Raw genomic sequence first — 21,292 nt, forward strand, 5'->3', positions numbered from 1 at the left:
TAAACTAATTTATATTTCAAACATGTTCATTAAATTTTCAGTAAACTGTCAGCAGCTATGATTTACAATATGTAATAATTGACAACAAGCAAGAATAGTTTATATCTACACTTAGGACTGCTACGTAGGGACAAAATGTTACAACCCCCCCAACAAATGAAATAGTGCATACACACTAAACAATGTTACAAATTATATTGTTCAATGGGCACTTCCCTGCAATGGCCACAGCCCCCCCCCCCCCCCCCCCACACACACACACACACAGCAGGGGGTTCTGGGGAACTAGATGATGTGATTAAATGCATCATTGTGGCCCTGCCCCTGACTGTGCAGATCGGGCTTGGTCATGGTGGCGAGATGGCAATGGCCACATCTTCAAAACACTTTCCTAAATATTATCTCCCACCAACGCCCATCGTCCCCACCCCATGATTATCCATGCAGCATAAAAGTTGGCAACCCTGCTTTTAAAGGTGACCGTCCAGATGCTGCAAAATTACTAGAAAAGCAGCTGACACAGGTTAAAATAATTATGTTTACACATATGAGAACAATACTGTATATATTTATTACCTCTTGAGCCCCAATCCTGGGAATGGTGAGTGCAGCGGATTATAGACATTTGTGAAATAAAGTTTTACACTGTTATAAAATAACTTTGTACATCTTTAACGCTAATAGTGCTCAGTGTGGTTTCGGCAGCCAGATTACTCAGCCTGATGAATTCGTATGCTAACTTGCAAATGGTACTTACAGCCTGTATAGTATTTTTCTTGTAAATGTGAATCTAAGGACAAAATATTAATAGACCTTCATTTTTTGTGTGAAACGTTATTAGAATTTACTAATGAGTAATCTGGCATGCTGCTTCCACTGTCTTTAATATGAAATATATACTATTTGGTATCTTAATGTGACACATTGGGCATTATATTTACAGCATTATATTAAAAAAGGGTTATATATTAATATGGCAGAAGCACGTTGCAGCAATTCTTTTTTCTCCTTATTTTTAATGATAAAATTTTCATCTATTTACAGTCTCCCTGCGCTGTGTCTGATTAAAAGATTACAGCCCTTCATTCAGTCTACTTCTACTCTGGTTTCACACAAAGTACTTACGTTATTTAATCCTATAACCTCATTAAAAGCAAATTATTCAATAGGACATTTATGACCTGTAGACGAAAAAATTACTTAGCTGCAAATGGAAGCAAAACCCAACACAAAAGTGTATTGTGCAGTTTTCAGCAATATATACAGTAGATATATATCCATATACAGTATGTGTTTATCTATATATCTATATATTTATATATATATATATATATGCATATATATATCTCCCTATTTCTCTATCTATCTAATATATATATATATATATATATATATATATATATATATATATATATATATACAGGTCGAGTATCCCGTATCCGAATATCCGTTATCCGAATTATTCCGAAATACGGACATTCCAGAAAGTGAAAAATTTTTTTTTTTTTGCTAAAAACTCACTGGGGACATATGTAACAGCATCACTGGGGACATGATATGTAACTGGCACTATATATGTGCAAGACAATGATTGCTTGGCATTCAAATTCAGTGCTGAGATAGTACACACATTTTGTTTCACGTTTTGAAACCTTGTTTTTTGAACAATTAAAATATGTTTGTGTGTATTTTATGTGGTAATAAAATATATTTGTGTGTATATTATGTGTTTATACAGCATAAATGCAAGATACTTCAAAATACATCATTGAAATATTAAAATATTCCGAAATACGGAATAATCCGCTATCCAAAATTCTCCTGGTCCCGAGCATTTTGGATACGGGATACTCAACCTGTATATATATATATATATATATATATATATATATATATATATATATATATATATATATATATATATACAGTCCTGTTTGTCCGGCACTCACAAGGATAAAAAGTTTACTGCCGGGGTGCCTTCATCAATAATGGTATATTCACGGTACCCCCTGGGTTTTCAGTCCAAGGAGAAAAGCGGCACTCCACGGTCTTATAGGTAAAAAGGTTTTAATCCATACAGTGAAAAAAATCCGTACAGTACATGTAAGTCGACGTTTCAAGACCACATAGGTCTTTTCTTCAAGACTTGTACTACAGTGCAAATAGTGCTGTGCTGATATATACATATATACATACATACATATATATATACATGTTGAGTATCCCTTATCCAAAATGCTCGGGACCAGAAGAATTTTTGATTATTCCGTTACACATCATTTCCCCAGTAGTTCCAGTTACAGATGTCCCCAGTAGTGTCAGTTACATATCTGTCCCCAGTAGTGTCAGTTACATATCTGTCCCCAGTAGTGCCAGTTACAGATGTCCCCAGTAGTGTCAGTTACATATCTGTCCCCAGTAGTGCCAGTTAAAGATCATTTACCTAGTAATGCCAGTTAAAGATGTCTCCAGTAGGATTTTTGCAACAAAAAAAAAGTACATTTTGGAGACTATGGTTTTCGGAATAATTTGGATAAGGGATATTTGGATAAGGGATACTCAACCTGTATAATTACTTTCAATAAACTATTACCAAAAGCAATATTTATACCTGAAGTGCCACAGTGTTACCTATGTCTATTACTTATCCTGCTGAAGGCGCCCGTTAAAGTACCATTATCGGAAAAGGTGCCAATGTGCCACATTACGTTTATATACATACACACATAGGTATTACTTGGCACTCACATATATGTCAGCTCCCAGGGTGCCTACCTACTAGATATGACTATATCCACAAATTATTTCCACCTGTGTTAGTACAGGCATTCACTGTGTACAACAGTGTCGGCACTTGTTCCTTACACCGTTAGGGCCCTTGTGCCTAACTCTAACCCCCCTTCCCGCACCCTAAACCTAACTTTCCTCGGCCCGCTGCCTAATTATTAATCCTCCACTAGTGCCTAAACCTAATCCCCCCCCCCCCATCTCCAGATAGACCATAACCTGTCCGAATACTCACTGATTGGGATGCTGCTTGTTGGGATTATGGAGGCATCATCTTGATCCTTTTGAGGATGAAGAGCCGGTCTTCTGACAGCAGTCCTGACACTTAGGATGCTGACTGCATGCCCCCACAATAGCCACTTTCCCCAGAACTATAGCTACTGGTTTTGGGTGGCTGCCAGGACTTCAACAAGTAGTGTATCCTCAATATCACAGACAGATACAGTATGTGCCCTTTTACATAGTTTATACAAAGAATACATATATCACAAGCAATCTTTACTGACAAGTATGCTCACCAGTTCTTCAAATAGCACTAATAATTTTTTGCTGGAAAATTCTCTCAAATAATACAAGCCTTTATATAATTGAAAATTGATTTTAAGTAATATGTTTTTGCATATGTAAATTGCCTCAGATTCATTGCACTATAATTAAATGCCATATAGTTCTTTTTTTCAGTATGCAAAAATCATATCAATATAGTGATACTTAGCAGATCTTTCACACAGATGTGTAAATTCATCCCAATCGCCCAAAAGCAAGGTGGAGTCCCCCTGCCCCCATGCTGTTCAAGAAAAAAGTCAAACAAACATGGTGTATGTGTGTGTCTTAGCATTCACCGGTGTGTCACATCTTTCACAGTACAGCAGCAGTGGCGGTGCGCCATGGCTTGCTGCGGCGCAGTGTGAATGGTACACATCACATGCTGCTGCACATGCAGGTGCCCCTTCAGGACTTGGAGCCCAGAGACTGATGCCTCCATTAATATTGGGAGGTACACACCCGCTTTCACATTGTCAAGGTTATCTTCACCATAGATAAATATCATCAGGCTTTTCCAATACTGTCAAATAAGCTCTGAGTAAGATCAGTGCCTACATCTAAATATTGCTGAATGGCTCAGAGCATAATTCCATGTACTGTATGTATCATTACAAGCAGCAGTTTCAGACTGATTACAACCCACAACAGGTTGCCTATTGAGACTCCCTATAGGTGATGAAACATGCATGTCTAATGAGATAAAGCTCTGCAGTAAACTGAACTCTTGTAGATGTTCACAATACAGCTGACTAATTTAGCTTGGATGCCACACTGGCACCTATTGATCATTGGCAGCCTTAAATAATTAGATCATCTTTTCTTAGAAAGGTCTACTGGTGCCATGTTCTGATAGAATGGTCAATCAGTAAGACAGGCACTTTGTGATATCTGCATTGTTCTAGTTGCTAAGACAATTTCTCTCTTCCAAGGAAAATGCAAGTGATACATACAATTATCTATCTCAATAATCTATCTTATAATGGAATAATTTACAGTACCTTTGTAAAAAAACAGTTTTTGGGAAACTGCCTATAAAGGTGCGTACACACGGGGCGACCAGCAATTTTAACGGGGCTGAAACCGGGAGCGCGCAACCCATCGGGGCACACTCCCATCACTGGCAATATGGTACCCAGCCCATATCGCTGCCATGTGTACACGGCTTTAGAGTAGCTGTTTGACAGCTATGGCAAAATAGGTTAAGGAATGCACCAAAACACCCATTAAATTGTGCTTTAGCCACCTGTTTGATCTTTGGAATCAATTATCACCAATTTCCATGTTGAAACGTTTAAATAAAATAACCCCCCCCCCCCCCCCGTGAAACAAGGCTAATATTAAGAAATTGCTCAATGCAGTGATAGAGGCAGCATCTATAGTTATCAACAGCCTGGGACATTAATAGATATGGAGATGCTTTCTCACTTTAGTAAATAGCCCTTGATTCATGTTTGTAAGTTAAGCAAAAATGCAAATATCTGAGCAAAACCACGATGAACTGCAGGTGGAGCAGATGTAACGTGTTGAGAGATGTAGGTTTGGGTGGGGTACGTTTAAACTGAAATCTAAATTGCAACGTAAAAATAAATCTGTATATGCATTTGTAGGCTACATGCAGAAGCAGCGAGTATTTACCCTGCACAGAAAAAATATAAATGTATTTTCATGGTAACATGGTTTGTTCTAGACTCAAAGTTACATGATTTTTTTGTTTTGTTTTACTTACAAACATGAATCAGGCCGTATTAGACAATGGGATCATGCTGTAGGTCACATGCTTTATGCCACTCATATTAATGATTTCATCAATTCATACACTTGCAATTTATTTTTATTTAAGCATCTACAGTTATGTTTAAAGATAAAAATCTGTCTTTAGGGCCAAATTAGTTATGTAGCTGTAATATTAATATGCAATAGAATGATGGCAATTCATCTTGGTTTATTGCCAATTTACCAGTTCACAAAATATATACACACTCAAAAACCACAGCACTGTAAAATTGCATTAAATGAACATGGATTTATTAATAAAAATCCCTCTAACACTGGTTATGTGCAGGATTTTTATGTTAGGATTGTTTATAACCTATATTATTCTTTAGTACATGGATACTGCTTGTGGTCACGTGCTCTATAAAGGTCACTTACAAACTGCAAAATATGCGTACAGCTTGCCAGCCAGTCACATTTTAAGGTACATGCCCATTCAGGATTCCAGTGATCAGTATACCAACATCGGAATCCCAACCTCCGACAGGGGGGCAAGTGCAATGCACTGCGTTCGCCACGGCTTCTCTTCTCCCTCTGTGGGGGTAGTGGATTCCCACGAGGGAAAATAGCCCCTGTCACTCGGGATCATGACTGTCAGGCATTTAAACAGGAATATATACAAAATGTGTTCATGAACTGAAGAACAATAAATTAGAGAAGTTTCCGCTAACACAGAAAATTTGCTTTTACAGAAAGTTGAAGACAAATCAGCACAGAACCACTTGGGTCCCCAAAGTTTCAGGTAATAATCTTTTTTTGGAAAAATGTAATAAATATAAGTATATTTTATCATTCGTATACAGACTGTAATATGATCACGACCACTCTAGAGACACCAGTAAAAATATGATTAGATGAATTGCAGTTAAACTTTTATTTCTAAGATATCATAAACTGAGATTGTGAAAATGGTCATGTGACCTTGTGTGTATCAAAATGTACAGCACGTGTACATACATGTTTATGTCCAATCAATGAAAATGAATACACTTTCCCAGCAAGCACATTCATATATAATTCCATGTATGTTACCGTACCCAAAATCGCCTCAGTTTGTTTCACTATACACTTCGATAAAATCCCAGGTGTGCGGTACATGGCTTCTCTGCGGAACTCACTGTATCCTGATCCTTCTCTCTTTGTATTAGTCACTCTACTGTATGTATTGTATATATTGTGTTCACTGTCCCTTAGTTTAGTATTTGTAGACATTGTTGTGGTTTTGTCGCAAACCTTACATTATTCCTCTCTGCTGGCTCAGCATCCTTAGTTTGCCTTCATTTAATCCTGTCATTTCTTATACTATTCAAAATCTTTGGTGCATGGTAGGTCCATAATTGAGGGTGTCTGATCGGCGCTTGATGTTTGTCTCGCAGGGTGCCTGCAATGGTAACCTACAGCCAGTAGAGTGTAGGTTGTCCCAAGCAAGGCTATTTTTCCTGGTGTGGGTGCCCCACCCCTCCTTTCAGTGTGACCCCATGATGTCCTATATTCAGAGGCGGGACTGGCACAGAGCGTAAAATGGCTTGGTATGAAACAGAGGCTATGCAAATGAGTATGTCCCCTGTCCTGTATTGTGTGATAATCTCTCTGTGTCATGTATGTTTATTGGGAGGATCACATATCGATACAAACTTAATCAGGTCCTGTATGTTTTCATTTGATGCTTGGTATTGAACTCTGCCTGACTGACTCCCCATCCCAGCTTTGGACCTTACCTTGCTTCCCACACTTACTATATTGCTATTATTTTATTCAAAAACCATAATCCCACTCCGTATAATCAAAGCCAGGGGTAGCCAACTCCAATCCTCGAGAGCTACCAACAGTTGACATTTTCCAGTCACCTCACAGGTACACAGGTGCACTCATTACTGACTAACACATTTTAAAACTGGTGGAGCTAATTACTTCACTTGCGAATCTATGAGATTACATGGAAAATGTTAATTGTTGGTAGCTCTCTAGGACTGGAGTTGGCTACCCTTGATCTAAGCAAACAATCCTGTTAATTTATGTATATTTCTGGTTTAAAGATAACCCATACCCCATCAGTCACTGATCAGTGATCCACTGCTGACCATGACAATAACAAAAGGATATATATGCATCCAGTTCAGGTGCCACTCCTAACATATGTGTAAATATGCAGAATATAGAAGGAAGGCACAAATACTTAATGATCAGAAGTTGCTGGTGTCAGTCAACTTTTCCGGAAATCTACATAGAAACATAGAATGTGATGACAGATAGGAGCCATTTGGCCCATCTAGTCTTTTTTTTAACCATAGTGTTACCTCAAACTGCTTTTTATCCTAATTTCTTTGTAAGGATATCCTTGTGTCTATCCATTAATTTAACCATTCAATACCCTCCATTATATACATGAATTAACCCACACCACAATCCCTGTTGGAGGTCTAGTGCGAATGTGTGCCCGCAACCCGGGCATACATACATACAAGGGCGGTTCAAAAAATAATTTAACAAGATTATGTACAGATGGAGCCTTCTTCAACTAGCCTTCTCTGAATAGCCATGGTGAGCTATGGCTCACCAAGGCCTATTGTTCTCAGCTGCAGTACAATACATAGAACAATACAGTAGGGGGTTAGCATAGGATACTCTCCTCTGGTCCACTTAATCCTATTAAAGGACTAGATGTGGATGGCCGTATCTGTATAGCATAAATGTATTAAACTCATAAATATATGTGTAATCAGTAGTATGGCCTTGGTACATATTATGGTTCCACATTGCCCCCATACTTCTCTAAGCTTTTGTTCCTATGGTACACCAAGGCATTAATCCCAACATAGAAGAAATTGGTGTCCAGATCCTGAAGCTGGGATATGTCGACTTGCAGACCTTCATCTTAAGTTGCAAATTAATAAAGTACTATTGTACTACAGGATATGAATATATATATATATATATATATATACATTCATACATGCACACACATGACATTTATTACATTATCTTTAATAAAAAAAATGCAACGGGATATTACTTACTCTAATAAATAAAATCCAATGGCCATGCACCAGTTTTGGAACTAGTTATGCTATATATTGATAGACTTTTCTTGCCCCATCGAAAATGATATATTATCTATATTATTGAATCAAGCAGATTTCATCACTTTATTAATATTTCGAAACTGTAACCCGCATGTTGTTCTCAGCATTATAGTTAAAAGTTTTGCTTAGGGCCAATGGTTAGAAACATAGAATTTGACATAGAAACATAGAATTTGACGTCAGATAAGAACCATTTGGCCCATCTAGTCTGCCCCTTTTTTTTACCCTTCAGGTAAACTCAACCCTTATAGAAACATAGAAACATAGACTATTGTTTTGTACCATCAGGTTAAATCAGGGTGACTGGAGACTATTGTTCTGTACCATGCGTGAATTAAAATTGTTATAAATGGTGTAGATGCTAAGGCTTAGGTACTGTAACAGGTATATCTAGGAATGGGGCTGACATGTATTCAAAGCACAACAGCATCAATGTGAACTTCTTACTACAGAGGGCATCCCATGAATTATGCACCAAGTGCGTAAAAGGAAATACTGAGAAAGAGGATCTGAAGAGAACTAGTCACCACTTGGGTTAACTTAATACATCAGTAATCAAAACAGATCAAACAGGTTGACACTGGTAGTAGGTTCTATAATGGGCAAGAAAGACAAGTATAGATAACAGGAAACTCTTACCTGGACAATAGTAATCCAAATTCAATAAAGTTCTGCCTTCCATTGAAGTCTAGAAAGAAGAAACACAAAATGTATCTTCTACTGAAACAATTGTATACAAATGAAAAACACATCCTTCTGGCAGCCATGAATGGTCTAACATTTTTCAGTACAAGTGTCATATTGTGAGATATTAATTACTGTAGGAGCTGCAGTTATATGTTCTTCTTTACAGATGTAAAATATCACACAATTAACACATTAATCTGCATATTTTTGACTTAGTAGGCTTAGGGTCTAATTCATAGCATAACAATATAACATTTCCTGTTTCACCTCTTTACCGAGACAAAGCAGTAGTGCCAAGATGTCAAGTCGGAGAATGAAAACTCCCCCCTCCGGTGATCCCTGGTAGAGACCCACAGAGCATCAGCTAAATGCTTGATGCTCTGTGTAACGGATCCAGCTTATGACCCGGTGCTCTTGACTAGGATCCGGCTTATGTCTTAAAGTGTCTGTCCTTGGTTGTAGGGTTCCTAACGCTACAACCAACCAGGGTCATTCTTGGGACTTACATTCCGGGTCAGTGCCTCGGCATGTTTGTGAAAGGTATGACCCAGGTCTTGATATCATGGATCATGGTTGAAAGAAATTCACTAGCAGGGGACAGTAGTGCTTTAAGATATATCACCTCCATAACCTCTACCCAGGATGCCACCCATGTGTGAAGGGGATAAGTACAGAAATCCCCAGCTTCTATCCATGCTCAAAGTCTCGTGTATGAGCCCCCATAAAGCTGGGGTTTAAGGAGAACATTTTTCATTGCATATTTGCTGATTATCTACGAAAATACCCATTCGGGGGCTAACTACAATTAGTAAATATCCCTTGAATATATGACAGAGGGAACGCAGCAGATATCTCTGATACCAGTTGTGATCTTTCCATTCACACCAGTGGCTGCATCCCCCATATGTGCTTATTGGAAATGCAATACTGTCAGATTTATTCATTTCTGAAATACAGTATGAACCATTCCCGAAATTGATCCTCTCAGCTACCCCCAGCTGCAGATTACTGTAGCATGGGCTACAGATCATGGGCCAGATGCAGTATGCTTCATAAGTGATAGAATGGAGAGTGATAAACAACCAACCAATCAGCTCCTACCTGACATTTTTCAAAATCAGTATGTGACATGACAGGTAGGAGCTGATTGGCTGGCTGTTTATCACTCTCAATTTTATCACTTTTGAAGCTTCCTGCATCTGACCCCATGGCTGTGATTCCAGCTGATGATTCACCAAGAACCCTCTGTCAGAAGTGGCTGGTGTGCATGTATGGTCACTGGACCAAGCATGTGCAGAACTCCCAGCAGCACATAGCAGGGATCGTTTTCTTTCAGAGTCCCTGTTGATGCAGGATAATACCTGGTGCAGGGTAATACATTCCACATATGTAATCACTTTCTTCTGTGCACTCTTGGGTACTAATATTGTGTCCAGATTGCATTTGAATATGTGCTCTGTGATAAATGGACCCTTAAGTCTGAAATTGCTACATTTTAATGTGATTTTCATCCTTTTTTTGCAATAAAATTAATGCCCATATTTGTGTGAAAACATAGGGACTCAGGAGCTTACCCCAGATCCCTGCATTTTTGCGATGGCGGGCATGAAAAAATGTACAGTATCTCAATTATCTTGCCTCCAAGCAGGAGAAACTAATCCCTGATAATGGGGCAGATGTATTAAGCCTTAACAAGAGATAAATGCAAGGGTGATAAGGAGAGATAAACACCCAGCCAATCAGCTCCTTACTGACTTTTTTTCAAACACAGCCCGTGACATGGCAGTAAGCAGGTGATTGGCTGGACGTTTATCTCTCCTTATCTCCCTTGGATTTATCTCTTGTTAAAGCTTAATACATCTGCCCCAATGTTGGCTATCGCCATCAACTAAATTACCCCCAGGGATTAATTAGCAGTGGCATGGTAATTTAGCACAGTTAATTGAATTTTCCTCTTTATTTCTGTCAATATCAGGTTCAATGTTGGGATGCTAAAAGTATTTAGATCTAGATAGCGTAACCATGTTTTAAATATGAATCCTTGTTCTGTCATCTGTCGCAAACAAAATATAATGAAACAGGTCTGCTGGTGAATGGAGTGGACAAGACAGCTAAATGATAGAGTGCGGGTTGGTGCTGCTGTGAGTTATGGGATACTTGCAAAATAGTGTGGCTTTTGACTCATTGCTAAAAACCAGTAGGTGATTGATAATAAGAGTGAGTTTAAATATCTTTAATTAGATTGTACAAGGTAAAAATGACAAGCTAATATATACTGTTAAAAAAAATAAAAAAAAAGGTACTTATGTAGTATCTGGGCTGCCGATTTTTTGATTGTATGCCTTAAGTTAAGGCATACAATCAGATGCGATGCGATGCGATATCGCATCGCATCGCATACGATGCGATGCGATATCGCATCGCATCGCATACGATGCGATGCGATGCGATGACCCGATTTTTCCATAGGATTCAATGTTAAAATGGACTGAGTCCATTTTAACATGAAATTCAATGGGAAAAAGGGGTCCTTTTCATACCCCTACTATCCAAGTGGGCATGGAGTTGGATATAAACCTGTGGCGAGCGTAGCGAGCCACCGAGCCCGAAGCGTGGCGAGCGAAGCGAGCCCCGCGAGGGGACGGTATTCTGTGTCCCCTCGCGGGGCTCGCTACGCTCGCCACGCTTCGGGCTCGGTGGCTCGCTACGCTCGCCACAGGTTTATATCCAACTCCATGCCCACTTGGATAGTAGGGGTATGAAAAGGACCCCTTTTTCCCATTGAATTCCATGTTAAAATGGACTCAGTCCATTTTAACATTGAATCCTATGGAAAAATCGGGTCCATCGCATCGCATCGCATCGCATCGCATGCGATTTGGTCGGGTGCGATGCGATGCGATGGACCCGATTTCAAAATCGGCAGCCCAGTTACTACATAAGTACCAAAAAAAATACTCATGTTAAAATTGCATAACAACCAGGCATTGTAAATAGGAAAAAATTTAGGTTACTTTTATTTTGCTAATTTTTTTGCAGTTTGTCCGTTGGAGTGAGCTTTACAGTGAGCAGGAGATAGTAGTTGGCAGGAAAGAGCACGGAAAGAACTGAGAAGTGCGTGGTATGCCATAAACTTCTCGGCTGTATACTGACATGCTTCATTAGCCAACAAAACTGGGGGTTCATTTGTTGTTGAAATGTTGAGAAATTACCTGTTTAGCAAGCTAGGATTGGGTGGGAAAAAGGAGGAGTTATCTTAAGGGTTTTAGAGAATGTTCTGGTATCCAGAAATCGTTGCCCTAGCATTTTTTTTTACTTTGTTGCTAGTTAGTTGTTTTGTTGTCGGCTTTATGTGTGGCCAGTTTCAGAATGGCAAAATGGTTTTAATTTTGTTGGTTGTTTTCCCTGGGGGGCAGCTACCGTTAAGAAAGTGGCTTGGTGGATAGTGTCAGTCGATCCATCCTTGTACAAAAAGGCAGGAGGCCTGTAAGTATTTTCATTTTATTATTATTTTTATTATTACTTGAATTTATCATTGAACCATTCTTCCTGCCACAAAAGTTTAGAGGAGGGAATTTTTACTTTTAGAGATGGTGCAAATGGACCACCAAACCAAGGCACCATTCAAGTGTTCTGAGGCACCCCAGGGTGCCATGGCAGACAGTTTGGGAACCACTGTTGTAGGATATTGGACTGTCAACTCGCAATAGCTGGTGGGTGTATGATTAAGCCTCCCGATTATCGCTGGAATAGGAAGGTATAATGGAAAAAACTCACAAACCTCTCTCTTGGTGGCACCTGGGTGCATTCCACAAACCTGTACCCCACTAGTGATACCACTGCTTTCCTGAATAGTCTTTGGAAGAAGAGGACTTGTGGCAGTGATTTGTACCTAGAAGAATGTATTCTACTAACTTAACAAAATATATATTTGTTCATCAAACACTGCCAACAGTAGAGAGGTGTCTTTTGGCAGTGAGTTTTAGAAAGACAACCCATTTATTAATTTATTAAACTCACCTGCCTTTTTAAATAACAGTTTTAATGAGAAATATGAGAAATTATCACTGCTATCTTAGCTTGGTGGCTTTCTGCTATTTCTGTGCTATAGAAAAATCTACCTGAGGGCAGGCTCAAGCAGTCACATGACCTTTAGCGCAGAGAGCAGGTGCTTGGCCCCACCTTTCCCTGAAGATACCAGCTAAGTGTTCCCTTTTTCTTGTTCCAGCAATAATTGAAAAGCATGCTCACCCTCCCAACAGCTGTTGCTAGCCTCTTAATTAACAAAGAGCAGAGTCAGGTGGCATGACAGCATACCCCACAGAATCCCCTATTAACTTCTTACTCCCGAAAGCTGGCACCAAAATGCTGGCTCCTGCACAGTGACAGGAGCCGGTGCTGCACTGTAACAGAACATGCAGCACCTGGCTACTGTCACAGTGTAGGAGCCAAAACAGCACTCATAGCAGTCACAGTGTAGGAGCCAGAACAGCACACATAGCAGTCTTCGGGGCAGGCCAGGAACTCCTAGACACTCTTTAGTGATGAAAACATGGGTTAAGATGCAAACCACATCCCTTCTACCAAGCCACCCCCTTTTCTCTCATAGATTTTGAAGGGCCACATCGGGTGTCAGGTGGTAAAGGACGCCTCTGAGTTATAGGTTTAATTGATTTAAATTAAATTCAATTAAAACTACTTTGTTGTCTTCTCCTGAAATTCTTGTTTAAAAAACATGCAAATAAAAGCTTTTTGAAGCTAAATGTGTTTTTGTAATGTTGATAAAGTAATTAGTAGAACACATTTCTATGTAGTCGATACAGCTGTAATACAAAAAGCAGTATTCAATTATGTGTATTTTTCTCCTGAATATAACAGAAAAAAAGGTTATGGGGCAATCTAATAATACGGTAGCATTTTTTTGCCATTTAAAAAAGTGTTACATGGAATCCGCGGGATGCTTATTGCATTATAATACGGATAAGCGACGGTATCGGGCTAATTGAATTACCTCCGGTGAATCAGTTAGCTGTTTTTAATTTACCGCAGGTAATCGAATACCCACCATAGTGAGAACACATAGGCCGGGATGTATCAATAGTCGCGAGTGTAACTATTACCTTTTTTTGTTTCGGGGCTGTTTCGCAGCCGTTTCCCAAAACTTTCCGCGCCATGTATCATTATTATTTCGTTTTGCTCCTGTTGCGTACATTGTGCTATCCAGCGGTATTTTATCAGCTTTTTTTTTCAGTGCGCAGTTATGGTCTCATCTTTCCTGACATGCGCAATCTTTATTCCCTGCTGCTTATTCCTCCACCAAAACTGCCTCTCCCATCCCACCATCATAAGTGCCTCTCACCTCGCCCTCTGGTGCCTCCCACCTCCACCAAAACTGCCTCACCCATCCCACCATCATAAGTGCCTCCCACCACGCCCTCTGGTTCCTCCCACCTCCACCAAAACTGCCTCTCCCATCCCACCATCATAAGTGTCTCTCACCTCGCCCTCTGGTGCCTCCCACCTCCACCAAAACTGCCTCTCCCATCCCACCCTCTGGTGCTGCCCACCTCCACCCAAAGTGCCTCCCATCCCACCATCTTGCACCTCTCACCTCACCCTCTGGTGCCTCCCAACTCCTCCGACCCAACAATATATTATATGGGACAAAACAATAAAATTACCTTATATATTTAATTTTAATATGCCACACGAGTGTATAATGCCACAAAGACTTGGCGAACAAAACACTGGGCTGATCAACGCACTACGAATGTTAATACATTCCACAGAGCATCACCTTGCATTGAACACAATGCAAATGTTAGCCGCGCCGGAAACTCTGCGATACTTGAAACCGGTGGAGTTTTTTTTTTTCAAAACTGCGAAACTTTATTAATACATTAAGCGAGGGCACTGCGGATGCGGAAACGGGATGTCAGCAAACGGTAAGCGTTGATACATCCCGGCCATAATTACTTACAGCAACTTTCTACATACAGTACTGTAGATCCTAAAAGCAAAAGTTCCACCACAGACTACACATATAATACTGTATATATGTATTTTACTAATATAATGCCAAGTTAATTCATTCCCATGCTTGTCTGTTTTTCTATATTTGTATATTCAGTTTGCATTAATAACAAAATATTACACATTAGAATAATCATAGCGTGTGATGCTCAGTGAAAGAGCTTGTGTCATTGTTGTTCTACTAACAAAAGGTCCCTGCTAGCAATATAAATAAAGCTTCCTAAGGGACGCACGACAGATAGTATTGTTATATACCCAGTGAAATATTTTCCTTAACACTATTAATCATTTATAAACAAGATAGAAGAAATCAAAGTAAACCTGAGTATACATGGCACTAGTTTGACAAGGTATATCTAGTTTATCATCCAAATAAACACTTTGTAAGCGACAAATTGAGACAAAATGATATGACTTCAGTGTTGATTAAAAAAAATAGAATAACGCCCTTTGCTTCTTTTTAGTCAAGTAATCAAAGCGACCATGAAATAGGATTGGACAGGGCCTTTCATTTCACATAAGAATTTTAACTCTGAAGAGTTTTTCTTTTTATTTATATATTTTGTTGTTGCAGCGAGATGCTTAAAGCAAGACTGCAGGATACCACACTTCTTTGTAGCAAACTCAGTTTCTTCCCCAAGCTTGGAGCTAATCAAAAGAAAATCGCACATAGAACATAAACAATTTGAACATTGTTAAAACGTAGCAAGTTTATCCATTAATATATAATATACTGTATACTCTCTATCTATCTATCTATCTATCTATCTATCTATCTATCTATCTATCTATCCAGTGGCGTAACTATAAATTTTGCTCCTCCCAGCCAAAGTATTTTCTGCCCCCCCCCCCCCCCCCCCCGTAATAATACAATGGAATACAATGGATGCAAAAATCGTTCATATAGGTGAGGAAGGGGGGGGGGGGGGGGTTGGTGGATTTTGTGGGCAGGATGGTTGGGGAGTTTCCTGCAGCAAGTAATTTATGAAATGCAGGAATAAGTCACAGTGCAGGCGGGTGGTGTGGAGGGCTTGCGGGACATTCCAACCGCAGTGTACCTGTGCCTGTATTACCTTAGGGTCTGCCGACAGACCGCACTGCTTTTACTGACAGATGGAGATGAAAGTATGTGGAATAAGTCCTATCCCATGGCGAAGCGTCCATCCCTCGGCGTTGTTCAAACTTCTGCTGTGGTATGCACGTGCGTGCACCGCACACCCGCCGGCTGATGTCCCCATGGTGCTTGACGCTGCCCTTAGCAACTTCTGGCCGGGTATGTGCAGTCACGAGACTTTGCTACTCTAGTCTCGCTGGCTGTGGAGCTCCGAGTCCGTGCGCTCTACTCTAGCTTATCTGGGCTGCAGGTAGCAGCAGAGCGCCAGCATCGGTGGGGCTCCTGCGCCCCTGTGGCAACGGCTCCCCCCGCCATTGCTGGAGCTGCGGAGCCTTATTTACACCACTGTATCTATCTATCTATCTATCTATCTATCTATCTATCTATCTATCTATCTATCTATCTATCTATCTATCTATCCAGTATATATTCATACAAAATGGGTATACCTACATATCTGGCACTCGTCACCATCAAATAAAGTGGCCACACTCAAGGTCTCAATGAGAGTTTTTGGGAGAGTTTTAGCATTTTTTTTTAAAAGCGCCAATCAATTACACTTCAAAATCAACCTGTTTTGCAGTGTAAATGATTGCTGTTTTAAAAAAAATGGGAAAACTCTCCCAAAATCTCTCACGGTACTCTTTACTTAGAAGGGCGCCCATCTCGGCCATCTCGGGCATTGAATGCACTAAAAAATCAGGTGCGATGCGACAGACGAGATGCCCGAGATTTCCCATAGGGAACAATGTTAAATGTCTCAATTGACCCGATTTTCCTGTTCAATGCCTCAATTGACCCAATTTTTCCATAGGAAACAATGTTAAATGGGCCACAGAGGCCAAATAGGCACCCTGAAGTGAATAATGGCCACCCGAATTGTTAACGCCACCCCACGATCAACGTCAACCCGAAGCGTGGCGAGCGCAGCGAGCCCGCGAGGGGCGGCGGTACGCGTCCTACGACCTTTTCATACCCCCACTATCCACGTCGGCGTGGAGTTGAGAATAGAAAGTGTGGCGAGCGCAGCGAGCCACCGAGCCCGAAGCGTGGCGAGCGGACGCGGATACCTTCACAGGTATCCGCGTCCCCTCGCGGGCTTCACAGCTGTCCGCGTACCCTCGCGGGGCTCGCTGCGCTCGCCACTCTTCGGGCTCGGTGGCTCGCTGCGCTCGCCACACTTTCTATTCTCAACTCCACGCCGACGTGGATAGTGGGGGTATGAAAAGGTCGTAGGACGCGTAACGCCGCCCCTCGCGGGCTCGCTGCGCTCGCCACGCATCGGGTTGACGTTGATCGTGGGGTGGCTTTAACAATTCGGGTGGCCATTATACACTTCAGGGTGCCTATTTGGCCTCTGTGGCCCATTTAACATTGTTTCCTATGGAAAAATCGGGTCAATTGAGGCATTGAACAGGAAAATTGGGTCAATTGAGACATTTAACATTGTTCCCTATGGGAAATCTCGGACATCTCGTCGGTTGATCGCACCCGATTTTTTAGTGCATTCAATGACCGAGATGCCCGAGATTTTTTACTAACATAGCCCACGATCAAAATCGTGGGCGCCCTTCTAAGTAAAGAGTACCTCTCTCACTTTCTGATTCTCTCACCCTATTACATTTGACCCCTTGTTATATATACATATATATACAGTAGTACTTGTTTCCTAGCACGGCGCCCATCGCATCATATACCATAAGCCTTACAATGGTATGAGATGCAATGCGACGTGATGGCAGCCGATGTTATACAATTTAAAATCGTATACCATTGTATATGGCATACAATGGCATACAATGTGATGGTATATGATTTTAAATTGTATAAGCACCCTAATGGGTGCTTTCAATGTTAAATTGCCCCCCTATAAGATTATTAATTGTATAAGCACCGTCATGGGTGCTTACAATGTTAAAAGCACCCCCACGCCACCCCCAATATCAACGCCAACCCGAAGCGTGGCGAGGGGCAGCGGTACGTGTCCTCCAACCTTTTCATACCCCCACTATCCACGTCGGCATGAAGTTGATTTTAGATAGTGTGGCGAGTGCAGCGGGCCACCGAGCCCGAAGCGTGGCGAGCACAGCGAGCCCTGCGAGGGGATGCGGAATACATGTAAAGTAAGACGCGTCCCCGCGCGGGGCTTGCTGCGCTCGCCACGCTTCGGGCTCGTTGGCTCGCTGCGCCCGCCACCAGGGCCGGCAACAGAAATCTTGGGGCCCCATACACTAATATCTGTGCGGGCCCCCATCACCCATGCTGGAACATAAATTGGAAGCGCCCTGTACCCATTACTGGATTGTTGGGGAGCAGGGAGGGAGGGTTAGATTGAGATGGAAAACCAGCCCTATTTTCTTCAGCCTGCGCTCTATCACACTGATGCTGTCCCTAATTCGGTGGCCTGCACTCTATTACACTGATGCACTCCCTCGACCTTGCACTCTATAACACAAACGCTCTCACCTGGCGGCATGCGCGCTATAACACTGATGCTCTCCCTCACCCGATGGCCTGCGCTCTATCACACTGACGCACTCCATCACCCTGTGCTCTATCACACTGACATGCTCCTTCATCCTGTGGTCTGTGCTCTATGGTAACTTGTGTGCCCATAAATGGAACACACACACCCCCCATTTAATGTAATGGACAGAAGCCAAGTACAGTATGCTGCAATGTGTATGCCTGTGCATAAAACAAGCAGCAGCACCCAGAGGCTGGTGTTTAATTTATACAGCACATACGTGTATAATATATATATATATATATATATATATATATATATATATATATATATATATATATATATACACACACAGTATATCATGTTTTAAGCATTTCTTCCAGTAGAGTGCCGCATCTACACCCTAGTAACTAGATCTATATGTGTGTATGTGTATAAATATATACACATATATATATATATATATATATATATATATACATACATACACACACACACACACACATATATATATATATATACACACACACACACACACACACACACACACACACACACACACACACACACACATATATATATATACACACACACACACACACACATATATATACACACACACACACAGAGTATATACACAGTATATACACATACAGTATATGTAATATATGTATAAAGTCCCAGAACAAAGGTTACAGCAGTATTAAAATAAAGTGCAGCCTGTCTTACTTTTGGTGCTGACAGGCAGACAGGACATAATCAAAACAGTCCTGCAACATGCTTCCTCTCTTGGGGAGAAGCACTGCACTCCTCTTCAAACTTTTCAAACGCTGAGGCAGGTGACAGGTCCACAATCACGCCTTCTTCTTTCCTGCAGCCTACGCGCTCAGCCAATCACTGAGCCGCAGGCTGCTGCTTAGAACACCAATGGACAGCTGAGCCGTCGCTCAGCTGTCCTGTTCTAGTAGGTGGCGCCGGCGGCCGGCGGCTGTCAATCATGACAGCAGGAAGCAGAGTGGCATGGCCGGGAATGCAGCACTGCAGATCGGATTGGTAAGCGATCCGATCTGTGGCGGGGGAAGGGGTGCCTTGGGCCCCTCAGATCGGCGGGACACGCACAGACTGTGCGGGCGGCACGCACAGACTGTGCACACACAGTAGATGTCAGTAACACAGCTTATAGATGGCGGGCCACGGCAGGGTTCTGGGGCCCTTCAGATCGCCGTGGCCCGTCACACATGTCCCCCTTGACCCCCCCTGTCGCCGGCCCTGCCCGCCACACTATATAAAATCAACTCCACAACGACGTGGATACTGGGGTGCTTATACAATAATAAATCATATTGGGGATGCCATTTAACATTGAAAACACCCATTAAGGTGCTTATACAATTTAAAATCGCATCGCATCACATGCGGCTATATGGCATGCCATGCGATACAATGCATAAGGTGCCATACGACTGAAAATCGTATATAAAATGTAGGGTTGTTAGGAGCGCGCTCTAATGGTACCACCTAGCATATAAGTATGATAAACATGATATTTCAATCATCCATTTTTCTGAAGTGGAATTCAGGTGTTCAACAATGCAACGTAGACTTTGTTCAAAACTTAATTCTTTATTTAAGAAGTCAAACGCGTTTCGTCAACACAACATCATCAGGGGCAATGCAGTAAAAAGTATATAACAAAGAAGGTTTTCCTTATATCGAACAGAGTTTTACAATCAATGGAAAGTGATAGGGGCTGATTCCCTGGGCTGAATCGATACCCTTTGGAAGGGACAATGTCTGTGCCCTCTATCGGGGACAGTAAATTCGGGGACAGTGAATTGGTATCTATAGGATACGATGAGTGTGATACGATGATGTGTCACCAACGCCAGCCTGGCTGGCGTTGATGACACATTGGAAAGCTCTGTACCTATCTTGATGTGATCGTCTATAAATAAATAGCATTTTTACCTGCTGTGGTGGTGACTGGTGAGTGCCCTCTCTGGCTTAAAAACCCGGATCTAGTTGCTATCTATATATATACATATATATAAAAGAAGGAAAGGGTGCAAGCTTCAGTATAAGAGTATAACAAATTTTACTAAGAAGTATCATAAAAAAAGGATAAAAGCGGACCTCCAAAAAAACCTGCAGGGACTTTGCGCACTGAACTCTCTCTCTATCTCTCTCTCTTTATATAGATAAATAGAGAGAGTGAGAGAGCAGAGAGTGAGATAGACAGGCACACTCAGTATGTGTGTGTATAGAGTTAAGCGACACATAACTGTATGTAAAGTCCGTAGATATTTCTATTAAATGCAGTAAAACACTATCTATTCAAATTGAAACAAATATGATTTTTGCTTTCTCCGCAACCTTGGCTGCAATATGACTTCAGGTAATGTTCACACAAGGTTGAATCTGCCGCCCAGTGAAATGTTAATGGAGCAAGAAGACAATTTTCTAGTGAATGAAGCGCATTGTGTGTGATGTTCCCAGAATGCCAGGAATGCTTCTCTCTTGTTCATGGAATATCTTAAGGCCACCCTAAGGGTTAAAATGAACAGAGGGCACTGTAGACGCTTACGCTGAGGTTTTATCTTGGGATGTGTGGATGTCTGGCAGTGCAGCTTTCCTCTTATTTTTTAAAAATTATCTTTTCTTTGACATTTTCAGGAAAATTCCATTTTACTGATTTCTGTAACTGTAAAGACCCCTTGGGACATACAAGCTTTAGTATGTTGTAATTTCCCAAATGCAAAGAATCTGATAATGCTTCATATAAATAAATTCTTAGGACAATAC

At 41.2% G+C, this 21,292-nt stretch overlaps 1 protein-coding gene across 1 annotated transcript in view; it reads right to left on the reverse strand.

The window, feature by feature from the left end:
• The window catches only part of TENM3 (teneurin transmembrane protein 3), a 2,716,013-nt gene that overhangs the window by 1,124,021 nt on the left and 1,570,700 nt on the right, over window positions 1-21,292 (reverse strand). Inside the window, exon 8 of the mRNA XM_083170719.1 lies at window positions 8,829-8,877. The gene's annotated coding sequence lies outside the window, so the exon portion shown is untranslated. The remainder of the gene's footprint in view (window positions 1-8,828; window positions 8,878-21,292) is intronic.

Source organism: Crinia signifera, chromosome 1 (assembly GCF_055691185.1).
Source record: "Crinia signifera chromosome 1, ASM5569118v1, whole genome shotgun sequence".
Lineage (NCBI taxonomy): Eukaryota > Metazoa > Chordata > Amphibia > Anura > Myobatrachidae > Crinia > Crinia signifera.